The following is a 19,760-nucleotide window of genomic DNA, read 5'->3' as shown; positions in this document are numbered from 1 at the left end:
CTGGTATATTTGTAGCAATAGCAAAAAATACATTGTACGGGTCAGCATTTTTTATTTTATGCCAAAAATCATTAGGATATTAAGTAAAGATTATGTTCCTTGAAGATATTTTCAAGGTGATTTTCTCAATATTTAGATTTTTTTGCACCCTCAGATTCCAGATTCCAGAAGAGTTGTATCTCTGCCAAATATTGTCCATTTTTTAAACCATAAATCAATGGAAAGCTTATTTATTCAGCTTTCAGATGATGCATAAATCAAAAAAAAAGAAAAAAAAAAGAAAAGCTGAGCCTTATGACATAAAAAATATTTAAAACTAATAACCATTTTCTTCTTGTAAAGACATTGTTTTAATTAACTAATTGCTGTTTTTCAACAGTAATAAACATAACACATTTTGTTGTTGTTTTTCATCATAATTTTAACCTTTTAATTGAACTTAATCATTATATTAATGCATCTTTTTTCATTGGTTTGCTTTATATATATAACATTTATTAGTGTGTCAAAGAAAGAATATAGTTATGATTTAATGTTTTCTTCTTCGTTTTTCTTATCTCATTTTCTAAACCAAAAATATTAACAATTGAACAAAAAAGAACCTTTGGCATCTAACGGTTTTGTCAATATTTCTATTAATGTTTTTACCAGCTACTAACTCACTTTCGCTCCATTCACATGTAAAAAACTCATTTTCCACCATCACACAATTCCTAATAAACCAGAAATGCATCACACTACAGGATTAAAGTGAGATGCATATGCTGCGGTTTCACGTAGACTTTAACCAGCACTGAACCCAGAGCTCAAATCCAGAATCCAAACTAACAAGCTATCGCCTGAAGACAAGGTGTTTCCTGACAGAAACCCTCACTGTGAGAATCACTCCAGACGGCCGACAGTAGCATCACCCTGAGACCCTGAATACAGACAGATTTCTCTCTCCCAATGTGTCTGAAGCGTTTTGTCAAAGCTTCTTCTCGCTCAAGGCTGCTGGACTGAACCTGAGAAACAGCTGCGGAGCCCAGCCTGAGTCAGCCCTGATCCGCACAAATAAAACACAAAGCCAGCACATGCAAGCTTATCAGATATTAAAAACAAAAAACAAATGATACTGTATGAGCAGGAGCGATTTTTCATTTCCTCTCTGAGACCCCAGGAGTTCATCCTGTGGCTCCAGTGGAGGGGGGCGAGCGGCACACGCGATCAATAAACAAAACCCCTGTGGACATCTGTTTGGACAGGTGCGCTGATTAAGAGCGGCACGTCGATGGGCATCTCCGATACAACACCGGAGGAGACGGCATCACGGGGACACGGGCCAGATGGTGACGGGCGGGTCAGAATTACCAATAAGCCACCTGACGCTGAGCATTACGGTGATTTTACCACGAGAGGCTTAAAGGAATAGTTCACACAATAAGGAACATTTGCTGAAGATGTATTCACCCTCAGACCATCCAAAGATCTAGATGAGTTTGTTTCTTCATCAGATTTGGAGAAATGTGGCATTACATCACTTGATCAAGAATGGATATACTCTGCAGTGAATGGGTGCCGTCAGAATGAGAGCCCAAACAGCTGATAAAAACATCACAATGATCCACAAACAATACACACCACTCCAGTCCATCAGTTAATGTCTTGTGAAGCGAAAAAGACGTGTTTTAAATAAACAAAAGCATCCATAATATTGCTTTCTCTAGTATAAAGGCGTCTAGTCTGAATCAGTAGAGAAATATGCACAGATCAAGCACTGCTTACAAGCAAAGACAGTCCCAAATTTTTGTAACCAAATCTAAACAGTGGACTTCTTCACTAAACGAAGCGTTATTATCGGTTACAGACTCACACTTTGGTCAGAAGTGATGTCTCAGTTATGGATCTGTTTGTTTGTAACTGATGGACTGGAGTGGTGTGGATTATCTCTGGATTATTGTGATGTGTTTATCAGCTGTTTGGACTCTCATTCTGACGGCACCCATTCACTGCAGAGCATCCATAATGCTACATTACATCAAATCTATTCTGATGAAAGAACAAACAAAAAAAACTCATGTACATCTTGGATGGCTTGAGGGTGAGTATATTTTAAGCACATTTTCATTTTTAGGTTGAACTATTCCTTTAACTGTGTTTATAGCATTTATAAAAAGATAGAAAGACAAAAATGTTCACTAAAACTGAAATTAGGAACAATAAATCACAATGAGCAATGCTTATTCTTGGCAGAAACTGAAAGCATAGTTCATCATTTACCTGCAGGCTGTTTGCGGTGTTATAAAGGGCTGAAGCAACTTGGTGCATTAAAACAGAGCTCAGGTGGAGACGTGGTCCAGCTTGTGTTGTCTTCAGTCCCCTCCTCCTATGGTTTGGTCTCGAGATATCTGCCGTTCAAAAAGACAAAAAAAGGTCAGTATATTAGAGCTATAAGCTACACACCAATATAGGCTATTTTGTAAAAAAAAAAAAAAACATCCAGCGTGATTCAACTGAATCCTGACTCTTGTGAACCAGATCTTCATAAAGAACTGAAACAAAACACACAGAGCAAATGATTCCTTCTATTCCTAATTTTTCTCTGAAGTCAATCTAAACACACAAAGCACGGAAAGATTCAGACCAAATGATTCCTGAACAAATAACTCTTATTAACCAGTTCTTTTCAGCAAATCATAAAATATTGCACAGCGCAGCCAATGCAGACCAAATGATTCCCGAACAAATGACTCTCTTGAGCCTGTTCTCTACAGAGACGAACGCATACAGTGTAATCATAAACATGCAGCATGATTGACAGGCAGAGGCTGTTTCTGAGACTTCTGGCCACTCGCCAGATCCCTTTTATCATATTTTCACAGCATCTGGATCTGTCACAGAGATAGATCTGATGTCTCGACACTCCTATATCAGGTAGTGGAGACGTTTTATCTGTGATATTAAACCCATTCCTTATAGCACCTTTAATAGGACAAAAGCGTTATGAAAGATTGTTTGATGGATTGAAGGACTGTTTGCAGATGTCATATCTCTCTTAAAGCATCAATGATATGATTCCTCCTGTTTATTCTGCACATGCCCATAAGAAATGCCACCATGTATACTGTAATGTATGTGAAGTTTTATTTTATGTGCTGAAGCATTGTTACCACATATTTGCTTTCCACTCAATTATATCATAATAATGACATGTCATTTTAACAACACTTTTCCTCATAATAATGAGATGTTATTTAGTTAAAACAATATATTTTCCCGTTACAACGAGTTGCTGTTGTTTAAACAACATATTTTCTCATAATCATGAAAGGTTGTTGCAAAAACAATGTATTTTATGTTGTTTGGAATATATTGTCTGGTAATAACAAGATGCTATTTTATTTATTTAAACAAAATATTTCTTGTAATCAGATGCAATGAAAATATATTGAATAATAATGAGACGCTATGTTGTTAAAATGATTTCTTTCTTGTTTTTCTTGAATATTGCCTAAACAATATTTCCTTATAACAACATGACATCATTCATTACAAGAAAATATTTAATTTAACAAAACATCTCATTATTACAAGAAAATAGTTTAAAAAACAATTTTATTATGATACAATGTTGTTTTAACATCAAAAGTCATTTTAACAACAGCATAATTATAGAAAAATAATATGCATGTGGCAGCAAGGCACCACTTTAATTTTATGATCACTGAGATATTTAGTTTGTATTTTTATAGCTTTAGTTATTTTACTACATCAAGTTAAACTAAATGAAAATGATGAATGATGCTTAAGCAGCTAGCAGAAATGAAACAGATTTTTAGTTTTTTTTTTCATATTTCAGTTAACATTTTAAAAGTTTTAGTTAACTATAATAACCCTGCTGTAGATAACTACAAGCAGCCCAGAATCCGAGCGAAGAGCTCCATCTGAGCTCTTTCACAGCCCTCACAGAAGGAACAGGAAGTTGGTGTGCGTTCGATCTGGTGATGGGCCAACGGTGCGAGGACAGCGCTCCCATGGCAACAGGATGAGATTGGTTTGCTTAGCCGCGGTCCGCTCCGCTCGTGTCCTAATGTAAAGAGACAACATGCTGGAATTAATCAGTGTGTCAGAGAGGAGCGGAGAAAGTCAGGACAATTTCATTTGAAGACAAAAGAAATGAAAGCCAATTCTTTTTTCTTTTTTCTCCCCCTCAACACACATATCCCCGAATCTCCTGGGCTCCGAGGACACAGAGTTACACCAGACGGCAGCGCGCAGACATTTCTCACCGAAGACACAGCGATCTTCTAGCAGAGACGAGTCAATGTGGGTGACAGAGAATGACAGAAGACGGCAAAAGAGAGAAAAACTCTGCCGAAAGACAAACGTCAGAATCCTTCGTCAAAATCCTTCAGACTCTAAAACAATCAAGTTTTTTATGTGACAAAACGGCAGCTGCCACATGAATGTGCTTTCATGAGCAAATATTAAATGTTTTATGACAAAACCAGAACTGCATTCTAACCTCAGACGTCCAGGTTAATCCTCAAAAACAGACAAATCATTCATACTTCTGAGGACTTATGTATATATCACATACTGCTGAATATATGTGGAGCATATTTGGATACTTTGTTATGATGCTAATATGGCAAAGTCATTCAAATAATTGGTTTTGATGTATAGACATTTACATTTATATTCATACGTTTTAATGTGATTGACACAATGCAAGATTTAACATTTGGTTGAAGTTAATTTAATATTGTATTTCTGTTTGATAATTGACGGACCCCTGCGGTACGTTTGCGGACCCCCTGATGAAGACTCCTGCTGTACGCCAATATTAGTACATTCTGCCACAGCATTATGCTTTTGATATTTCAGACCCCCATGTTTTGTTTGTATGTAAGCATTAGCATCTAGCTAAATCATTACTTAAAAAGAGAGAGAGAGAGAGAGAGAGAGAGAGAGAGAGATCTGCCATGCATTCCACTTAATTTTTTTTTCATCTAAAGCAAATTACTCTTATTAACTCAGTTCTTGTTAGTGAATCAAACACATTTAGCACAATCCGAATGATTCCCAAACAACTGACTCTTTTGAACCAACTTTTGTAAAGGAATCAAACAAAGCAAAAGAACCAAAATAAATGATTCTCAAACTGATTCGTGTTAGTGAATCAAACACACACAGCACAGACAGTTCAGACCAAAATGCTTCCCCCAAACACAGACCAATATTTTTTTTTTATGAATCAGACATATCCAGCACAAAAAGTGCAGATCGAATGATTCCCAAAGAAATGAATCCTTTAACCAATTTTTGTTAGTGAATCAAACAAAAAGTGCAGATCCAATGATACACACATAAACGCCTTTTTAAACTAATTTATCTTAGTAAATCAAACATGTACAGTATAACACAAGCAGTATATGCAAAATGATTCCTGAAAAAATTCTCCTTTGAAACCAATTCTTGTTAGTGAATCAAACACAAACAGAACAGCACAAACAGCGCAGACCAAATTATTCCCTATTTTTTTCATAGTGAATCAAGCACATACAGAACAAACAGTGCAGCGTAATGATTCCCAAGCAAATGACTCTTTTGAACTGGTTCTTCTGAACCAAAGACAACGCAGAAACAGTGCAAACCAAATGATTCCAAAATAATGATTCTTATGAACAAGCTCTTCTTAAAGAATCTAAAACATACTCCACACCCAGTATTAGTTATAGATATTTCTGTCAACTTACAGTTTCAAGGCTCACGAGATGTGGATGTTTGCTGATTGTTCATGTAGTTGACGGGAAATTATCCCATTATTTGGCAAAGGAATCACACTTCTAGTTCAACAAAATATTTCTTCCTCAAAAGCACTACAAAAAACATTAACAAACCCATTTCAGAAATGGAATCTGAATCCCAAAGGAAAACAGTGGAAACCTTTACTATGCTAACCTCACATACTATTTGAGTAGTAGCTGGTTTATGTACTGGGAATCAGCTGGAGAAGCGTGGTAGTTAGTGTCCATGTGAGTAAAGCCAAAGGTTTGATGCTGTCACGAAGACAGACGTTTCCCTCAAACCATGTTCCTGCTCGGTTTACTCTGAAACTGCCAACATAAAGCTAGTTTTGGTCTCAGAAGGGAACATAACACCACATATAAATCCAGATTCTGGCCTGTTTCTCGTTTGTTTGGTTTCACCTGAGGAAACGCTGGTCAGTGATGCTGAGGTTCAAACAGAAAGGTGTGTGAGCAGAGAAACACGGTGCTAAAACTTCTGCTGTCACAGATAGAAACCCCTCTATCCAGAGCAAATTCATGAAATCTATAGCACAACAGAAAATAACACCCTGGTAACACTTCAGATGAAGCAGAGTCTTCACAGAATCTAAAATTAACTTTGCAACAACAGCTACTGGCAGGTGAACACAATCCATATCAAATATTTCAGAAATATAAAAATATAAGCAAGTATACTGAAAATAGTGCAATAAATCAATAAATTATTTTGTTTAATTTAAATGTAAAAAACAACAACAACAAAAATACATACATACATATATATATATATATATATATATATATATATATATATATATATATATATATATATATATAAAGGAATAAATACATTGTTTTTTTTTTTTTGGTGTTGTCTAACGATTAACCGTGATTAATCGCATCCAAAATAAAAGTTTTTGTTTTACATAATATATGTGTGTACTAGGGATGCACCGAATCCAGATTTTTGGGGTTCGGCCGAATACCGAATCCACTGTTTAAGATTCGGCCGAATCCGAAACCGAATACCGAATCCTACTCGCACCCTTATTCCATTAACACAGTAAAACACATTAACGAAGCAAACAACATCCACAGCAATGTATTTTTCATTTTATTTTATTTTAACTGTAAAAAAGAAAAGAATAGGCAACATTATGCCAGGATGACAAGTGAGAAAAACATTTTTGACAATTACCAAGCTTATGCTTACCCAAGTAAACAACCAAAACCTTTCAATAAAAGTGCAGCAATGCAAAGCAAAGTGTTTTTCTTTTCTTTCTAAAAATCTGAATATGTTTGGTGACTTAACTGAAATGAATGTAGTTGAACATTAACTCAAACATGGGGAGGCTGTTTAGTTTTCGTTTATAACAGTAGGATAGGCTACGATTAGAACAGTAGCCAAATATTACGAAAAATATTAGGGAAGATCACACATCTCCTGCATCATAATTAAATTAAGGTAAAACCTCTAATCTTTCACATGAAATGAGTTTAATAAAAAAAAACTAAAAAAACAAGATGCTCTGCATTAACAGGTGACAGCCGGTTGCGAGTGTGAGAACGAATGTCCCCAGCAGTACTGAAAAGTCTTTCACTGGGCACAGAGGTAGATTTTTGCCATTTTTGCCAGCAGTGGAAATCACTGCTGATTTGTCTTCCACCACTGAAGAGGATCCTCTCTAGGGTTCGGGTCGGTGAAAAACAAAAACAAAGGTTCGGCCGAAACCGAACCCCTTCAAAAAGCCCAGTTTTCGGCCGAATCCGAATCCAAATCCTGGATTCGGTGCATCCCCAGTGTGTACCATGTTTATTTATTATGTATATATAAATACACATACATGTATATATTTAAGGAAAAGTATGTTATGATTATATATGGAATATATTTATACATCAATTATATGAACATAAATATATACACATGTAAATATTTTCTAAATATATACTGTTTGTGTGTGTATTAATACACATACACAGATATTTTTTAAACAAAAGCTTATTAAACTTATCGCAATTAATCATTTGACAGCGCTATTTATTTTATATATAAAAATAAATATTAGGAAGAAACAAAATAGAATGATTTATTATTTGATTAGATTATATATTCATACTATTTATACCTAAAATTTAATTCAATAAAAAGATTAAACAATTATATATATATATATATATATATATATATATATATATATATATATATATATATATATATATATATATATATCATTGTAAAATCATGAATAAAAAATAATGCTCATATAATAGTTGTGTTTTAACAACATTAATAATGATGGGGTTTTGGAGGCCTGAAATGTTAACTTTTGACAAATGCAAAGAAAAACATTTTCCATTGTCATTCAAATGAACCCTAAAATGATAAGTCTGTATCAGGAATTGCAAAAATAAACAGTAAAATATTCCATAATCCAATAAACTTGTTGAAATGTTCTCAAAAAACGATAGTGCAAAGTTCTTCAGAAGCCTTTAACCAGCATTGCCTAATTGAACCTCAAATCTAAACATGCCACATGCTATGCATATATTTATGGACTAAATGTTCATCCGTATGTCAGGACAGAAATCCAGCAGATGGTTCATGTTCTCTCACAGTTATACAAGCAGCAGAAAAACTCACACACTGCTTGGAAAGTTTGTGTGCGAATGAGTGTGTGCAAAGAAACAACTCCCCAGTGCAATGTTCACCGAGAGTTTCTGTTTCATTCCAGCCCATCGGTCAGGATATCTCCTGCATAAAAACCATCTGACCCCCTGCGGCCTCCAATGGGACGGAATCGCTCATCGTTTCCGCTCGGGACTCGTCACGATCCCCAGATGCGGCCCTGGAGGTGACGGCCTCTTACTCCACTACTGAACGTATAAAGAGTCAAATCTTTTCTGCTACAAAGCAGGCTGAAGTCCAAAGACTGTCAAAACACTACAGCAGCTACTTCCTGCCAACAAGCGTCTGGCTATAACTGGAAACACACTCGCGCTGAGGCTCCGTCAGCTGATGTAGGTCTCGCCGAGGACAAGAGTTCACCGAGAGTGCAGGAGAGAGACAGAGACACGAATAATTAGCACTGCTTGCTTCAGCTCATGCTATGGGCTAGTGATCTCAACACACTCCAAACACTAAGTGTGCACCTCATTCTCCTTATTACACAACTTCAGAGCCATTCATGATAGATAGATAGATAGATAGATAGATAGATAGATAGATAGATAGATAGATAGATAGATAGACAGATAGACAGATAGACAGACAGACAGACAGACAGACAGACAGACAGACAGACAGACAGATACTGTTTATTTTGCATATTTAATAACTATGTATTATTTCTTTGTTATATTTATGTTATTTGTATTATTTGTTTTGTATCATATATAATTTATTTTGTATCTTTTATGTATATTTTTTATACATTAATTTTAGAACCATACATTTATTTATTTATTTTTTAGTCATTTTGGGATATTTGTGTATTTATTACTACATATTGACTTTACCAATACTATTATTTAACAGATAAACAAATACATATCTTATTGATAAAATAATACTAGTAGATATTATTAACATTAATACAAATGATAATAATAATAATAACAAAAATTTAAATAAATAATAAAAATGAATTAAAATAGTAATTTAGATAAAATTATATTATTATTTATTGTTTATTTAGTTTGTTACTATTTCTAGATTTATCAGGTCAATATACACATTGGTATATAGTAATAGTTAATATAAGGTTATCATTATTTCTTTTTGTTACTATTACTATTATATATATATATATATATATATATATATATATATATATATATATATATATATATATATATATATATATATTTTATTATTATTATTATGTATTTATATATATATATATATATATATATATATATATATATATATATATACAGTATAATAAACAAATATGAATATATCAGTTATATAAAATTGTATTTATTCCTTAATTAATCAGAAATAATGAAATAATACTGATTCAATAAAATGTATACATTATTAATTGACAAAGAATGAATTATAAAATAATTAGAATATTTATATGTGCATCTTATTTTTATAAACACAAAATATAAGCAAATAAAATAAATAAAAAATAATTTCTTCCTTATATTTTGAGTGGCTTCATGCGAATTTATCCTACAATTTACACGTAAGGAAAATTTGTTAATTTGAGTAGTTTAACTGCAATTATTAAATAAATACATACAGATGACTTCAGAGCAAACCACTGACATACAAAGAGCTACACAAATAGACACAGTTTTGTGAAAGGAAACTGTAAGAAAAACCAGCCAAATTTAGTTCAATCTTAAATAAAATGCATAATTAAGTGCATCCAATTCATCCAGACGAGTAAGTAGTGTGTGTGTTGAATCTGATCCATATTTAACGCTCCGGACGCTCTTTCCGTTCCACCGCCCCTGACCTTGCCACCGTTCCCCGGAGATGAGCGACGAATGTCAGCACTCAGCCAAACAAGAGTGGCCTTCGTTACCCAGCGTCCCTTTCCCGCCTAGAAACAACCACAGAGGGCAGAACGAGAGAGATGCAACAGATGCCCACTTCAACATCGTGCACTACTGAACGCAAACGGATAAATAAACAATACGAGCGGGCAGAGAGAAACCAATGCTTGCCGGCACTCCACCGATCCGACAGCTGGCACAGATACCCTCCACAACCCTGGCAAACACCGCCCCCTTCTCAGGAGACAGAGACAGGAAGTAGATAACATTTCTGTGTCTCTCAGCTCCAAGTCTAATTAACACTCGAACACATACAAGTCAGCTAAACGTGTGTGTGTGTGTGTGTGTAGGAGGTGACTGTCGGAGATCTCGTCTGGAGGTGAGACAGTCTGGCGGGTGATAAAGATGGATGAGAGGACGGCTGGAGCCAATCGGGTCGCGGGCGCACATGGCCATTTCTATTTCTCACACACGCTCACTTACTGTTGCACTCTCGGCTGACATGTCAAATATTTGTCTTCCCGTTTCATTTATTCGCCCTGCTAATTATTAATGAACTGCAGATCGTGCTAATTGCTTCATCACTTAAAGAAAATTATCTCTCAACACCGGATTAATGAGGATCGTCGTTTCGGCAAATGCATCGTGAAATATGAGCTAACTGCAGCTTGAACGCAGTGCTAAATAATTTAGAAAACATCAGCGTGCCCTTCTAGCTAGAAAAAGTGACTCACCTCAAATAGGTAAATATAGGAGGTTTGGCGGGAAATTGTATAAAATATGAGCAAAACAATAAGCTGCTTCAAAAAATATCCAAAGTGACTCAAGTACGGTGTGAAAATATATAAATATGGAAATCTAAACACTTTTGGTAAAAGGATAGAAAAACAAAATGAGCTTACCGAGCTTAAATGAGCAGGTTTTGTCATTTCTTAAATATCATCAACAAACTATTAAAAGTGACTCAACTAAAATTTAAAACTATGCAAATTGAACAGACTTGAATTATCTTTAAATATGAGTTACAAGTGACTCGGCTAAAGTTTTAAAATATGTAAATTCAACAGATTCAAAACATTATTTAATACATTTATAAAGTGATTAATAAATATAAGTTAAACACAAAGTAGCTGTAACTTGAAAAAAAGTGTCAATTTATTTTTGATGGTAGAAAAAATTAAATAAAAATGAAACTAAACCAAAAATATGAATATGAATATGTTATTTTAGTGTCATTAATTTTTAATGCTTTTTATGGTTTTAAGTTTTATATTTACTTTCTCATTTTAATTTATTATATTTATTTTGTTGTTTTTGTAATTTATATTATTATTATTATTATTATTAATACATCTATAGTTTTCTAACTTTAGTTTTATTTTTCTTAGAGCAACAAACAACATTTATATGCTGTAATATAAACATTTATATATGCAATGTTTAAATCATCTTTAAAGTTCTCCAAATTAAGTTCTTAGCAATGCATATCACTTATCAAAAATTCAGTTTTTATATATTTTACAAAAATATTTTAGGAAATTTACAAAACATCTTCATGGAAGATAATTTTTACTTAATATCCTAATGATTTTTGGCATTAAAGAAAAATGTATAATTTTGACCCTTACAATGTTTTTTTTTTTGGCTTTTGCTACAAACATACCCCAGAGACTTATGACTGGTTCTGTGCTCCAGGGTCACACACACATATACACATATATATACATACACACACACGTATACATAAACAGAATTTAAAATAATAATAATGATAATAAATATATAAAAACATCACAGAAATTTGTCTAAACAACTTACTTCAAGCACTTAAGCAGAAGACTTCACATCAAAAGGTTTTTTTAAGATCATGAAAAACATGAAATGAAATGGAGTGGAATGAGTCCACACATGCCATGTGTGCTAAAGGACATTCTGGTCTGGGCATGACGGGACGCACAAATCATGCAGATCCCAAGATGCCATGCGATGAGATCACACGGCTTCTGTCGTTCCTTTCAAAGCTGGTTTTTTTTTCTGGAGGTTTTACATAATGTTGCTGTCCGCAGTGGGTTCAGCCGCCTCTATCATTTAGACCCAGGCAGCCTGGAGATCTACGACATCACCATTAGACTGTGAGCCAATTAATTTCATCTCTTCTCCAGCATTCAGATATGAAAGCGCTGCCATCAGGAGAAGGGAGCCTCGATTTTTACATCTCGCCACATTCCAGCGTCTGCACCCAAAAAAAGCAATTACACGGCTGCGAGCGTGCGAGGAAGAGCAGATAGAGAGAGAGAGAGAGGGGCAGGGCGAGCGGATGGCGGCCCGGTTTCTGCCTCTGTTAATGGGTAAGTTGTTTTCTGGCTCTCTCCATCATCCGAGAGGGAAGAGCCCGGCTCTACGGCAACTTCAAAGCTACGGACAACCGTCTCTCCATTTCTGCGGCTGATTGCTGAGCAGCGTCCAGACACACACACACACACACACACACACACACACACAGACACATGTCCTGCGCCGCAACCTAGATTCTGGAGCACATGTACACATAAAAAGGCCACATCCTTCATTTTCATTTTATTTTCTTCTCTTGAGGTCAGCTTTTAATGTTATTCAAGGTTTCTTGGACCAAAAGCATGTTTCTCAATCTGTTATGTTTGAGCTATAAGAATAATATATGAAAACATATTCTTTGGTAACAAGAAGTGAAGTTTTACTTTTCTAAGCAAAAAAGATGATTCAAAAAAGGTTATATCATAAGTTAGATCAAAAGTAATCCCAAAAGTAGTCACAATACATTACACTTTACAAACTAAAATGATGTAGAGTGTGTGTGTGTATATGTATATATATATATATATATATATATATATATATATATATATATATATATATATATATATATATATATATATATATGTATGTATGTATGTATGTATGTATATATATATATATTATATACACGCATACATACATACACACACACACACACACACACACATATGTCAGCTTGTTGATAAATAAATAGATAGATAGATAGACATTAAAATACATACACAAAGATTAATATCATGTAAATTATAGATAAATAGTTAAACAGATACACACAGTAAAAAGGAGGTGGTTTATGTTAAATCAAATCTTTGTGGTCTTTATAAGCTGAAGTATGCCCACACAGCACATCAAAGTCTTATTTTATGCCCGAAGAAACCTGATTTTCATGACGCGTCCTACTAAAGCAACACACAGGCTCGTCTCTGCTTCATTTCTTCATATCTAATCAGGACGCTTGACTGATTTTAAGAGTGAATCTCTCACAAAGACGACTGACCACCGCTGCCTCCCTCCATCCGAAGGAGCTTATTGGAGAAAAACACGCTCAGAAGCAAGTTCTAACACGTCTGAGACGGGGGTCAGCGCGGCCGAGAGTCACGAGCTGTTATCAGACACATGTGTCAGGGGGCCAGATTATGGAGATTTCTTTGAGCCGCTGGCTGATAGAAATATAAACATCACGCCGGTCATCTTCTGGGACTAATCTGCTCTGGGGACAGCACAACAATTGACCAAATGACCAACAACCAAAGAATATTAAACATCTGCTATTACAGATATCTGAACTCGATTCAAATATAATTACACTTATTCAGAATCATTTGAACGAATCTTAGTTAAAATGTCCATTCACAAACATTTGAAACTAATTCTCTCAGCTACTGTAAATTATACAAAAAAAAAAACTTGAAAATCAATACATAACAAAAATATTAATAATGTAAAATTTTATTATTAATTGTTATTTTTTTATATACTAAATGTTAAACTCACATAAAATAGTATAAACTTGATCGAAGGGCTCCAAATGGATCCTTATCATGATTCATTAAAAGAATCAGCTCACAAAAAATTGACTGATGCTTGTGACTCACTTCGAGAATCAATTCATTAGAATCATTTGTTTGTGAATCGTTCATCACTGATGTGTTTCTGAGTCACTGAAAAGGTCTGGCTCATAAGAGTCATTTCCTCATGAATCTCACTACACTTCTTGTTTGGTATGTTTCTGATTATGTGAATGTGATGTGAATTGGACTAAACATGCCTAGGATTTGTTTCAAGAAACTTTTGAGTTGATTTGGAATGTTTTTATGTTTAATAAAAAGATTTGGTTCAAAAGAATAATTAGTGAACTGAGCTACACTGGTTGTGTTGCATGTTTTTGATTCACTAAAATAACTGGATCATAATAATTTGTTTGTAAAAATGACAACACTGCGGCTTGTCTTTTAATTTAATAAAAAATGGTTAATAAGCACCATTTGTCTGCAAATTACACTCCACTAGTTTCTAGCACTCAATGTTTTCATTTCCTAAAAAGATAATGTTCATAAGAATCATTTGTTTTGTGGGTTGCACTCCATGTTTTATGAATCACTAAGAAGAAATTGATTCATAAGAATCATTTGTTCATGGTTGCATAGAATGTTTCTGATTCACTAAAAAGAATCGATTCAAACAGTCACTTGTACCTGAATTGAACTACACTGGTTGCACAACATGCTTTTGATTCACTAAAAAGAGTAAGTTTACAAGAGGCAATTGTTTGTGGGTTGACCTCGATTTATTTGATTCATCAAAAATATCTGGTTCTTAAGAATCATTTATTCATGAATCACACTATTCATACTAAAATTTGTTCTTAGGACTTTAAGAATCAATACCAAGACGGTTCAAATGAAGAAATAATGTTTTTACCTAACCCTACAAAGTTTATTTTTAATAACAAATTGAGATAACAAATCCATTCTATTGGAGTCTGCAGCTGAAATCCTCAAAGTGAGATTCTCCCACGGTTCCCTGCTCACAAAAGAAAGGACAGGCGCGCTGCAGCCACACACTAATAAAAGACTGAATTTAACAAACAGATGCAGGAGTTCACCTTCACAGCACTGACACCCGAGGAGACAAAATACTTCAATCAACAGCTCTCTTCCAGTGACCTCGGTGAGCCACGGTATTATTTCACACCGCCATATCCATTTCAGACATGCAGGACGCCGTGAGAGAGAATGTATTTCCCTTTGAGAGCTGACGGATAGTGTTTTTACTGGGTTCTCACACACAGAAAGCATTTTATGGATGAGGTCTGGAGCGAAAAGACCTTCGGCGGTGGTTTCCGCTGTGCGGCCCTCCGTTGGCCCGTAAGATCGGTTTCCACCCCGTTACTGCACTTCAAGTTCAGTTCTGCCACCAGACCTCTATAAAAACAGACAGTTTTCTTTATTAAGTCACATAATAAAAGTGAAGAAGTGCTCGAAGAAAACTAATCTGCTGTGGAAGACAGAAAGATCTAGTATTTAGTAAAAAAAACATTTACTACAGTTTGGGGTTTTTAATAGAGTTAGTTTTTGAAAGAAGTCTTATGCTCACCAATGCTGCATTTATTTGAAATAAAAAATGCATTAAAACAAATATGTGTGAAATATTCTTACTATTAAAAATTACTGATTTATATTTTAATACATTTTAAAATGTAATTTATTCCTGTGATGCAACGCTGTATTTTCAGTATCATTACTCCAGTGTCACATGGTTTTTTCAGAAATCATTCTAACATACTGATTTGCTTGAAAAATACTTAGAGGGAAACTATAATTTTTCTAGAATTCTTTGACGAACAGAAAGTTCAAAAGAAAAGAAAATATTTTAAAATGTAATCTTTTGTAACTTTATAAATGTCTTAACTGTCACATTTAATCAGCTTAATGCATATTTGTGGAATCAAATTAAATTACCGTAAAACTTCAAATAATAGCCGAGTCCCAAATAGACGCCTGTCTCTTTTAAACGCCTGGTGTGACGACAGGTTTGGGTAAATAAAGGCCGGTCTCAAATAGAGGCCTGGTCTGTTTTTTTTAGTATCGGGTTGTATTTGATCTTCTCAAACCCGTCAGATCGTCGGTTCTATGTTTTGATTAGATTTCACGTGACAGACACAACAGTTCATGAACGACTCACTATGGCAACATAATAAAGAGGTTAACGAACTTTCTTTTAGTCTTCAGTTTTTCTTAATTCTCTCAATACCTCCATGGAGACAAAAATAAATAAGTATGATTTGACATTTTAAGCTGACAGTTTTCAAATTTGCCGAACAAAATTCCGAAGAAGCAGCGACATTTCTCGGTTGATACAAAGAGAGCTGGATACGGAGCGGCTGAAAAATTCCTTAAGGTATGCTTGCGCGGGCGCGTGTGTGTTCGAGGGAGAAAGAGGAGGTAATATATTTAATTAACTTCGGGGTGTTAACCTTAGGTATGTGGCCTGACAGTAGCTTCTGATGGAAGTGAGGATCACCTTATCCATTGTTTCAAAGAGGGAGAGCCGTGCGTATCTGGGCGAGAGCTGTGTTTAGTGCAAGCAAGGCAGGCAGAGTTAGCGGAGGCTGGAGAGGGAGAAGTGGAGGAGAGCGACGTGGAGGAGGAATTCGCCAATGAACTTGTAATTGAGGATCGCAGGGATGATGATAGTGATGAATAGAGTAATTTTCTATCACATGATTGCAATTGTTTTACAGGGTAGCTTTCATTCTTTCTTGTTGATATGTTTTGGGCAACAAGTTCATATGCTCGATGGATTTTAGCGGTAATATTGTTCTGCCCATTGCTGTCACATCGTGCTGTCACATTATGCTGCCAGTAATATAAGACATTTCTTACACTAAATTATTTGTTAAACACATTCGTTTAGGGATAAGTTAACTTGTATTGTTCCTCCCATCGCGGTCACATAGTTTTGTTTTTTATGATTATAATTTTTTTGTAAGCTGGCAATAGCCAAAGACATTTCTTACATTAAATGATTTGTTAAACACATTCAAATTAATTATATATAAAACGTAATATAATGTGGTAACCTCCTACTGTCATGCTTGAATATCTCAACGCCAAATTAAAGGCCTGTCTCTTATAGACGCCTGTCTCAAATACAAGCCGGTGCAGTTCGGCGATTTGGGTAAATAGAAGCCCGGGCTATTATTTGAAGTTTTACGGTATACACACACACACACATCTTACTGACCCCAAACTGTTAATGCTTCATTTTTGTGAGTTAAAATAAAGTTAAATAAATGGCACTTATGAAAATAGCCTATTATGTCACCCAATAAAGGTTTATATACTGCATTACAACCATCTGCACTACTAAATGAATCCTAAAAACCTGGGAGAAAAACACGGAGGCCGGTTTACTTCTATTTGTCATTCATGTCCACACACTGAAATCTTTAGTAAAAATCTAATTAATTGAATAGCAGCACACAGAAACCCCATTTAAAGTCATTTTCCACTGTGTTTTCCACTGTGCAGCGCTCTGCTGTCCATAATATCCTTTTCGGCTCTGTCACTGCATCTGTTTACAGCATTTCAAGTGCATCTTTGACACAAGACCTCATTATTAAGTTGCAAATAAAAGTTTAAACATCATAACTATCAGTGCCACTCAAAAAGAAAACTAATTAAATAGCAACTCAAAGCCAGATCGCTTAAATAATCATTTTCAGAAGATTTCCAATGTATCTGTCTGATGGTCCGGAAGATGCTTCTTTTTTACCACTACTATATTTGTTTACCAGGTTATTCATGCATGAAACAGCTACATATTAAGACAGTTATCAGTGAGAATAAAATTAAAAGGAGTAATATTAAAACAGAAAACTAATCATAAAGGAAAAAAACAGAGGCTGTCTTGCCTTGTAATTGTTATTCCACATGCTGAAATATTTCATAAAATCACATGAATTTAAACATGTAAAAGATAATTATTTAGAAAGTTGTTTTCAATGGTGCTTTCTACTGTGTGACTTCTCCAGTGTTCAACCCTGTTACTGCATATATGTTTACAATCACTCAAACAAACTCTTTAAAAACATTATTTAGTTTATTCATTTATCTTTATGTATGATGACAGTGACCATAATATAAATAAATAATATTAAGAACCTTTTGTCTGCTAAGGGAGAGTGAAATAGCCTTGACTTCTAATTGTCATTCCAAATCCTGAAATATTGGGTAAAAATCACATAATTTTCAGTGGTGGTTTCCACCGTGTGATTCTCTGGTGATTTGCAAAATAATTTTCAACCCTGTTACTGCATCTGTTTACATTTGCTCAATAATAAACCACCAGAAAATCTCTTTAAAACAGACATTGTTCCTGTTTTGAGTCAGTCTTTACACATCCCGGCATCTATCAACGACACTTACTGAAAACTCTTTGTACAAAGCCGTCACATGCTAAAAAAAAAGAAAGACACAGAAGGCTTCAAGTTGTCATTCCACACACTAAAATCTTTCCAAAAAGTCACATCAATTTAAACAGCATGTCATACACAACTATTCAAAAAGTTAATTTCAGTGGCACTTTCCATTGTTTGTCTCCATAAGACTTTTCAACCCCGTAACACAGCATCCATTTACTGTCATTCATGTACAAACCACAACAGAGCCTCTAGAAAAAAAAAGCTATCTGTGACAATAAAAGAAAAAAAAGTTATATTTAAAACTCTTAGTCTGCCCAGGTAGAGTAAAATATAGGCAGACTTTACTTCTAGTTGCCATTTCCACACAGTAAATCCTTTTATAAAATCACATGAATTTAAACAGTGTGTCATAGATACCCACGTAAGATCTTTTTCAATACGGTTTCTGCATTTGTTTACGGTCATTCCAGCTTAAAACAACACAAATCCCTCTGTTTTGTTTATTAATTTACCTTTACATATGATGACCGCTATCGGCGACATTAGTGGTGATTTCCTCCAGATGACTGTCTTGTGATATTTAAGATCATTTTCAACTCTGTTACTGCATCTGTTTACCGTCATTTAAGCATAAACCTAAACAAAACCTTTATAAAAACAGACATTACTCCTTTTATTAAGTCACCTTTATGCATCATGGCAGATTTTAATGCCACCAAGTCATCATGTGCTCAAGAAGAAAGACACAGAGGCCATCTTGGCTTCTTATTTTTATTCCACATGCTGAAATGCTTTCATAAAATCACGTGAAATTAAACAGAATGCCATTGATAAGTGTTTAGTAAGTCGATTTCAGTGGCGATTTACAATGTGAGACCCTCCAGTTGTACGAAAGATCTTTTTCAACCCTGTTACTGCATCCATTTATCATCATTCGAGCATAAACCACTAGAACACCTTTATAAAAACAGATAGTATTCCTTTACTTAAATCGCTCTTTATGCATCATGACAGCTATTATTATTCAAATAATTGAAAAAAGCTGTCATGTGCATGAGGAGAAAGTCAGGGAGGCCATCTTAGCTTTTAGCTGTTATCCCACACGTTGACATCTTTCATAAAATGTAAAGTGAATTTAAGCAGCATGTCACAGATACTCATTTTGAACAGAATGACATTGATAACTGTTTAGTAAGTCATTTTCAATGGTGCTTTCT

The 19,760-nt window shown here is 34.7% G+C and overlaps 1 long non-coding RNA gene across 1 annotated transcript in view; it reads right to left on the bottom strand.

The window, feature by feature from the left end:
• Nucleotides 1-2,066: 2,066 nt before the first annotated feature.
• The window catches only part of LOC113080185 (uncharacterized), a 69,157-nt gene continuing 51,463 nt past the window's right edge, over nucleotides 2,067-19,760 (bottom strand). The window contains exon 3 of the long non-coding RNA XR_003281817.1: nucleotides 2,067-2,387. This is a non-coding gene — a long non-coding RNA (uncharacterized LOC113080185). The remainder of the gene's footprint in view (nucleotides 2,388-19,760) is intronic.

This window comes from Carassius auratus, unplaced genomic scaffold (assembly GCF_003368295.1).
Source record: "Carassius auratus strain Wakin unplaced genomic scaffold, ASM336829v1 scaf_tig00030418, whole genome shotgun sequence".
In the NCBI taxonomy this organism is placed as follows: Eukaryota; Metazoa; Chordata; class Actinopteri; order Cypriniformes; family Cyprinidae; genus Carassius; species Carassius auratus.
The sequence above is the reverse complement of the archived record's forward strand: the minus strand, read 5'-3'. Positions and strand labels throughout refer to the sequence as shown.